Below are 7,247 nucleotides of genomic sequence, written 5' to 3' on the forward strand. Positions count from 1 at the left end.
CTGTGCAAAGATTTTTGCAAAATGTTCAGCATATTATACATGTGAAGGATCCTCATATCACTAAGGGAATAAGGAAAACAGTCTATTAAGTCTGTAAGCACCTTACCTGAGTTGAAAAGTGACTAGATCAGGTGCCACTAGTTATACATTCTATTATTAATTGTTCTTTGGACTTTTCCCTCTCAGCATTTAGCACAGTTTGTTATCCTTTATTGATGTGATAATGCCAAGAGCATCTGTCTGCCCCGACAGTTTGTAAGCTCCACAGAGCTCTGTTTAGTCCCCCTTGTTGCCCTAGAACTTAACATGTAATGACATTGGTTGAATGAATAAATCATTTTTTACAATTCTCTGTACAAATTTGCTGAGCACATATGATGAGCCAGACACAAGGCCGTGCATTTTGTGTTTATTTTTCTCCTCGTTTAATCCTCACAGCAGCCCCAGGAAATTGGCATTATTATTTCCATTTTACAGATGAGGACACTGAGGTCCCTGAGAGGTGAGAATCTAGGGCAGGGTCACCAATTGGGAAGGAGCATAGTGAGAATGCAAAACCAGGACTGTCACACCTGAAGGTTGGTGCTCTACCTCTTGCTCCAGGGCCTCCTTCATAATACTAACAACCCCACACCACGCCCCCCGAAGAAGCAGGTTTTTTTGGTGGGAAGTTTTCATTTTTCATCCTTTTAGTTCCCTGTTGCTTCTCCTTAGGAGTGGTGTTCACTTGGGCCGGTGCAAAGAAAGTCAGGAATTTGCCTTGGCCATTACCCAGCCCACTGGGCTCAGAACGACAAGGTCACATGCCTTTGTGCAGGGGATACACGTGAGCCTCTTCCGAGGGCGATCTTCGTGACTATACATCCTGCCATTTGAATGCATCCTTTTAATCTTTTTCTTCTCACTGAGAGATCCACTGAACTACATTTACCGTTTAGGTAGAACATGAGGGTCACAGATTACAAAGGTAAAATCCTGGGGGTGGGGAAGGCAGGGATGGGGGTGGGCAGACAAAGAAGAAAGAGAAGTTTGAAAGAATACGAGGACCTGAGTCCCAGCCCCTGGATTGCCTTGTACACACAGTAAAAGCATCTGGGCTAGCCATGGGTTTTTATTCCACTGTGATAATAATTTGGAGTTATAACACTACACTTGAAGGTTCGGTACACTTAAAATTTTTTTACTGTGGCAAAATATACATAGCTTCAGTACACTTTTAATTTCAATTTTTTCTTATTACAAAATCATTATGTTATTGTAGAAAATCACAAAATAACAGTTTAGCAAAAAGGAGGAAAGTTAAAATAACTTGAAATCCCACTTCCCGGAGAGAAGTCCTATTAACGCTTTAGTACTATGGCCCCCAAGCCCCAGGTCTCAGACCACTACTGGTCCATGGCCCTAGAAACCGGGCGGCACAGCAGGAGGTGAGCGGCAGAGGTGAGTGGAGGGCCAGCAAGCAGAGCTTCATCTATATTTACAGCCGCTCCCCATCCCTGGCATCACCGCATAAGCTCCGCCTCCCGTCAGATCAGCAGCAGCGCTAGATTCTCATAGGAGCAGGGCCCTGCTGCAAACGGCCATGGAGGGATCCAGGCTGCGCGCTCCTCATGAGACTCTAACGCCTGACGATCTGTGTGGAGCTGAGGCGGTGATGCTAGCGCTGGGGAGCGGCTGCAAACACAGATTCTCATTAGCAGAGACGTTTGACTGCACAATAAATGTAATGCGTTTGACTCATCCTGAAACCATCCCCCCCAATCTGTGGAAAATCTGTCTTCCAAGAAACCGGTCCCTGGTGCCAGAAAGGTTGGGGACCGCTGCCTTAGTGGATGATATTTTAGACATTTTCCTTTGTGTATCTAGAGGGCCACCACCTCACCCTGAACTCCAGGGGGCGCCCTGTCACTCTCCATGCCTCCACCCTGGGTGGAGTGGCACACTGCTTTGTGTGTGTACAAACGCTTTTTCTTTTTTTAAGCAAAGCTGGGATCATCTCATTTATTTGTAGTGAAAAATAAAAATAATAGCTAAAAATGATCTGGGTTCCTCCTCTGTGCCAGGCGCTGTGCTTAGGCACTGGAGCAAAGCAGCCAACACAAAAGACAAAAATCCCTGTCCTTGTGGTGCTGACACACTAGCAGAGAGAGGACCCCTGTCCTTGTGGCGCGGACACACTAGCAGAGAGAGGGACCCTGTCCTTGTGGCGCAGACACACTAGCAGAGAGAGGGACCCTGTCCTTGTGGCGCAGACACACTAGCAGAGAGAGGACCCCTGTCCTTGTGGCGCAGACACACTAGCAGAGAGAGGGACCCTGTCCTTGTGGCGCAGACACACTAGCAGAGAGAGGGACCCTGTCCTTGTGGCGCAGACACACTAGCAGAGAGAGGACCCCTGTCCTTGTGGCGCAGACACACTAGCAGAGAGAGGGACCCTGTCCTTGTGGCGCAGACACACTAGCAGAGAGAGGGACCCTGTCCTTGTGGCGCAGACACACTAGCAGAGAGAGGACCCCTGTCCTTGTGGCGTGGACACACTAGCAGAGAGAGGGTCCCTGTCCTTGTGGCGCGGACACACTAGCAGAGAGAGGGTCCCTGTCCTTGTGGCGCAGACACACTAGCAGAGAGAGGGACCCTGTCCTTGTGGCGCAGACACACTAGCAGAGAGAGGACCCCTGTCCTTGTGGCGCGGACACACTAGCAGAGAGAGGGACCCTGTCCTTGTGGTGCAGACACACTAGCAGAGAGAGGTGCCAGTAGGTAAGATCGAGCATTCGTCAGTTAGGGGTAAACGCTAAGGAGGAAACTGAAGTGTGAAGGGAGGGGTCGTGGCCTGTGAGTGTGTGTTAGGTGATTGAGGCCAGGGAAGGCCTCACCGAAAAGGTGACTTTTAAGTAAAGGCCTGCATGAAATGAGGAATAAGTTTGCAGTTATCGGGGGGAGTGTTTTGGGCAGAGAGGGTGGCAAAGGCCATGAGGCAGGAGTATGCCTGGGCTGCTCTGGGAACCAGGAGGCTGGGGGACTAGTGCATAGTGTGTGGGGGGTTAGAGTTGTAGGATGAGACCAGACAGTTGTGGGACAGGGTGGGGGAAGGTGGCACGTGACATAGGGCCTCCAGATCATGGTAGGACTAACACAATCTGACATTGTTATACATTTTATTTATTTATTTATTTTTGGAGACAGAGTCTCACTCTGTTGCCCGGGCTAGAGTGCCGTGGCGTCAGCCTAGCTCACAGCAACCTCCAACTCCTGGGCTCAAGCGATCCTCCTGCCTCAGCCTCCCGAGTAGCTGGGACTACAGGCATGTGCCACCATGCCCAGCTAATTTTTTCTATATATTTTTAGTTGTTCGGTTAATTTCTTTCTATCTTTTAGTAGAGACGGGGTCTCGCTCTTGCTCAGGCTGGTCTCCGACTCCTGACCTTGAGCTGTGCTCCCGCCTCGGCCTCCCAGAGTGCTAGGATTACAGGCATGAGCCACCACACCCGGCCTGTTATAGATTTTAATCTGCAAAGTGCAAAGGTCCAGAACCTCTGAAGTGCCTCTCCCACCAGTCTGAGCCCCTCCACCCTGGCCCAGCATCCACAGCCAGTCCCTGACGTGGGCCCGACCCAGGCCCAACGCAGTCTCAGTTCCGAACCCCCACCTCCCCTGGGCTTGCCCCGTGGGACTTCCAGCAACAGGCTCTGTCTCGGGAGACTTGAGCAATGACACCCATGGCCACAGCCCTCGCACCTTCACCACCTTCCACCATCCCAAGTGACAGAAAGCTTTGGCTTTGTATCTGGGCAAATGTGAGAAACCCTAGTGCGTCACCTCTTGCCATAACAAGAGAGAGAGACAAGGAGAGAAGGAGGCTTAGCAATGGCAGATGGAGAACTCAGGGAATGGAGGAGACAGATACAGAGAATGAGAGGGTGGCTTTGAAGGAGGTGTGGGAGGGAGTCATGTGACAGTCTGGGGGAGGAGCATTCCAGGCAGAGAAACAGCCAGGCACAACCTCCCTCCCCACAGCTGGGGCAAACCTGCTGTGTTGGAGGAACAGCAAGGAGGCCAATGTGGCTGGTGACAAGTGCGCCTGGAGAGAGGGGGGAGGTGCTGTCAGAGAGGCACTGAGGGGACAGACCTCGTGGGCTCTTGGGGGCCACTGTGAAGCCTTGGGCTTTGACTCTGGGTAAGATAGGAGCCACCAGAGGCTTTAGACCAGGGGAGTGGCAGGATCACTCTGGCTGCTGGGTGAGGGGAGCAGAAGCAGGGAGATAGTGAGGAAGCTGCAGACATCCCTGGGAGAGGCCATGGTGGTTACACTGGAGATGGTGAGAAGTGGTCAGATTCTGATATATTTTGAAGGTACAGCCAACAGGATTTCCTGATGGATTGGATGCAAGATCTGATGAGTCATTTGAAGGATTTTTGGACTTTTTGTCCTGAGAGAAAGAGGAAGCCACAGGAGGGTTTTAAGCAGGGGAAAGCCACAGCTGCATTTGTGCTTTTGACGGTCACTCTGGCCACCTGGCAGAGAACAGTCTGGAGGGGCAGGGGACAGCAGAGGACCAGTGAAGGGTGGTGGTGCTTGGACTAGGGTGGAGTGGGGTGGAGGAGGGGACAGAAGGTGGCACAGTTCTCCCCTGCTTCTGGGCCTCCACAGAGGCTGCTGCCGACCTCCCAAAAGCCCTTTGCCATGGTTGTTTCTCTGCCCAGCAAATGGGATCAAGCCCTTCCCCTGTGACCCCACACCCCGGCCTTTCCTCTGTTCTAGCGTCTACCATGCCAGGTTTTCTCTGACACCTGTGAGCTCCTTGCAGTTGGAACTGTGCTTCACTGGGCGTCCTGAGCCCCCAGCCCAGTGTGGGGTCCGGTGCAAAGAAAGCCTTAGAGAGTGTCTGTTGCACAAATAAGTGGAAAGAATGAATAAGGGAAGAGAGCAACACCCTGATATGCCGAGCTCACCAAAGCAGTGCAAATCCTTTATTATTATTCTTTCATATTATACAAGAAACATGTGCTCGTTATTAAAAAAATGAACATTGCAGAGATATATACACAGGCAGCCCTTCATATCTGTGGGTTCCGTATCCGTGGATTCAATCAACCGTAATCGAAAATCATTTGAATAAAGAATGGCTGGTTGCGTCTGTACTGAACATGGACAGACTTTTTTTTCTTGTCATTATTCCCTAAACAATACGGTATAACTTCACACAGCATGTGCATTGTGTTATACGTAATTGAGAGATGATTTAAAAGATAGGGGAGGATGCGTGTACTTTAAAATACTCTGCCATTTTATATAACGGACTTGAGCATCCATGGATTTCGGTATGTGGAGGTCCTGGAACCAGTCCCCCACAGGTATGCAGGAACAACTGTATGTATCAGTATCAATATCACAGCACATGGGGTTCCCCCAAACTTCACCTTCTATACTCGAGAGATAACAAGACATCTCTAGGATCTAGAAATAACAACTGTGCAGAGTTCAGTAAATATTTGTTTTAACTAACAACTATCTAAGCTGCAGAGATGTGGGGGTGAGAGGCTGAGAAAGACAGACTTCCTGCCTAGCAGACAAATCAGATGTAACACACACTGTTTGGTAACTTGCTTTTTGTCTACTTACATTACATGACAATCTTCTACTTACATCACGACAATCTTTCTATGCTAGTACATGTAAATCTACCATATTTTGTTAAAGGTTAAATAGTATTCTATAAAATGGATACATTTAATTGATTTAATCAACTTCTTATTGCTGGACATTTCATTTATATACTCTTCTCTTCTTCCTTTTTTTTTTTTTTTTTTTTTTTGTTGCCCTGGCTAGAGTGCAGTGGTGTGATCATAGCTCACTGCAACCTCAAACTCCTGGGCTCAAGTAATCCTCCCACCTCAGCCTCCCGACTAGCTGGGACTATAGGGATACACCACCACACCACCATGCCTGACTAATTTTTCTATTTTTTGTAGAAATGGGTCTTGCTCTGTTGCCCAGGCTGGTCTCAAACTCCTAGCCTCAAGCCATCCTCCTGCCTCAGCCTCCCAAAATGCTGGGATTACAGGTGTGTGCCACCGTGCCCGACCCCCACCTTTTTTAATTAGAAGATTTCCCTGAACACTTTGTTGCATTTATTTCGGGGCACCAGATTTTAGGAGGGAAATTAAAGCAGGTGTTTCTTCTGGGTTGGTCAGAATTTGTCTTGTGAGGAATATTAGCTGTAACTGAGGATGTTCAGCCTGGCAGAGAGAAGACTAAGGGGTGACATGAGCTCTATCCAAATTTCTGAAGGGGCTTCCAGGTGTGGAATGGAATAGATTTGTCCTGGGCATTTCCACAGGGCAGAACCAGCTCTAAAGCATGGAAGTCACAAAGAAGCTAATTGGTATATGATGCAAGAAAGCATTTTCCTACAGGCGGAGCTGCAGGAAATGCAGTGGATCTTCTCGGGAAGTCGTGAGCATGCTGTCTCTGAAGGCATGTAAGCAGGACACTTAGCAGGAGGTAATATAGAAGGGACTTGGGTGAGGTGGAGGAAGATGGAATTAGGTGATATTTGGGAGTCCTTTCAAATCTGAAATTTTGTTATTACGCTTCTAGTTGAGGTTATGGCACAGAGAAGTTGTCATGATGACTTAGAGGCTTGGGAATATTTTGGCAAGTGGTGACCGGGATGCACTTTCCAGGCGAAAGGGTAGACAGACCAGGGATGGAGGAAGGAAAGCAGGACGTGAGGCTGCAGGGGGAGGCTGGGCTGAGGTATGCAGTAGACGGCGCTTTATCCCAGGTAACAAATAGTTGTGGTGTGTCTGCCTAGCCCAGCCTGCACGTCAGAACTACTTCCCCACCCCGGTGTGGTGGCCAGATCCTGGGTTTGTTTTAGGATGTGCCTTTGTTCCTTTGGCCATAGCAGATTACTGTAGGGTGGACATTTGACTCCAGCTGGATCAACCAGCTTTTCCCTCCTAAGAATGTGGAGATTGGGACGTTAGCCTGCATGGTCTTTTCAATGACGTGTATGCAAAGTGGGGCACTGAGGTTGCCACGGACAGGCAGCCATCTTCACCCTGCACAGGTGGAGAAAGGTGACCTGCGGAAAGAGGAGGGAGAGAGGAAGAGAAGTGCCCTCTTCCAGCCACCAGGGGGACCGAGTGTTTGGGTTCCTCGAAGACTTTCGTGATGTCCTTTAAACAAATTGGTGGTTTGGGTTTTAGCCAGCTCACATGGGCACCTATTACTGGTCACA

This window comes from Eulemur rufifrons, chromosome 14 (assembly GCF_041146395.1).
Source record: "Eulemur rufifrons isolate Redbay chromosome 14, OSU_ERuf_1, whole genome shotgun sequence".
Taxonomy (NCBI): Eukaryota; Metazoa; Chordata; class Mammalia; order Primates; family Lemuridae; genus Eulemur; species Eulemur rufifrons.